This window comes from Apis dorsata, unplaced genomic scaffold (assembly GCF_000469605.1).
Source record: "Apis dorsata unplaced genomic scaffold, Apis dorsata 1.3 scaffold_129, whole genome shotgun sequence".
In the NCBI taxonomy this organism is placed as follows: Eukaryota; Metazoa; Arthropoda; class Insecta; order Hymenoptera; family Apidae; genus Apis; species Apis dorsata.
In genome coordinates this window covers 585,458-587,261 of record NW_006263422.1, presented here as the reverse complement: position 1 = coordinate 587,261, position 1,804 = coordinate 585,458, and positions in this window count along the sequence as shown.

The window sequence follows — 1,804 nt, the reverse complement described above, 5'->3', positions numbered from 1 at the left end:
TTTCGTTTATTATTTTTTTTTTTTTTTTACTTCCTTACTGTATTCCACAAATGGCTTGAATAGCTGTTACTCGATTACATCTTCTTTCAATAATTTAATCCGAAGCAAGTACGCGATAGGAAAGAAAGAGAAGAGAAGAGAACGATTTAATTTTCTATCGAAGATAGAAACTAAAAGAAAAGAGAGAGAAAAAAAGAAAAAAATTACCAAGGACGCGAGGTAAAGCATGTTTCATAAAGCAACGATATTAATCTATAGATAGTTACTAATTATACTCTTAAAGAACGAGTTCTGTACTATGTTGGTTGGTATATATGTATATGAATCAATAAACACTATCTGTTTGACAGAACAACGGTTTTTATTATTCAAAGATAAACGTACTTCTAAAAATTCTGGTCGCAGTTCCACCACAGTTTCACAGTAACGGAGGAGATCTTTTTCCGGGATGCTCGTATACGATTGGCGCATAAAACAGTGAATCGCGCGTTAAAACGAATTATATTGAAATTTATTTGTCGATTTGCATAGTCATAAAATATATCGATCGATATTAATAACATTGATTGAAGATTTTCTTAACGATCGCGATGATAATAAAAATGGGAGAAGGGAGGGGAGAGGGAGAGGGAGAGGGGGGGGGGAGGGGGAATGAAATCGAATGCAAATTCGTGATTCGTAGATACCTGAAGCGCGCGCGCGATAAGTAAAATTTTAAAAGAGAAAATAAATGCGAAGAAAGAAATCGAGTCGAATTAATTTCGAAATACATTTTTTCGCCTCTTCGACACGATGCGATATTTTATAAATTTATAAACCAAAAAACCATCCGTACAAAAATATTGAACGTTTGTTAAATTGTCGTCATCCATGAAACGAATCGATATTGAAGAAAGGGGAAGAGAGAGAGAGAGAGAGAGAGAGAGAGAAAGAGAGAGAGAGCGAAAAGGTAAGCAAAAAAAAAAAAAAAAAGAAAGAAAGAAAAAGAAAAGGAGGAATAAAAGGACGAGTTAAAATAAAGCAACGGAATAGAATTGGAATACAGTTGTAAACGTAGCACCACGTTATATTCTTATCGCTATATTCACGTACAAGCTAAAAAACCGTATTTACTATGGCAGGTAATGGTACACGCGTGCACATGTAACCCGTCTCCAAATGCGTGACAACTGAATAAATGAAGGAAAGAGAAAGGAACAGAACGAGAGAGGATAGGATTTGGAATGAACGATGAGCGACGTGTCGCGACGAATTACTTCCGATTTCGAAGCTTACGCGCTAATTAATGCCTCTTAAACGACCAATTGATTAACTGGAACCCGGGACTGCGCTCTACTGCGCATGCGTAACGATGCACACGCGTGTATACACGCACTTACAGAAACGTTTACCGGTATGCGCGCATATATATATATATATATATATACACATATATACATATATATGTGTATATATATATATATATGCTGTGTAACTTCGTCTCTACGTATAAGTAGGCGATACGTAGCCAGTACGACGCCCGTTGCTTTTTTTATCGCGTAACGCACTATAGTTGAGCTACCGTCGGCCGTCCCTACGTTACGAACCGACCACCCTATGGATACAAGATAAATCACGACCGAGAGAAAAGGGTCGTCAAATGCACCTGTACACGTGTGACCATGCGTGCGGATAAACGATAGATGGACCGGATTGCATAAGTGCAGGCGCGGATTGAACGCGACGAACGCGCGCATACATACACACGTGTACACGATCCCTTTCAATTTTTAAATCGTTAAATACATCTATGAGTTTTGCGGAC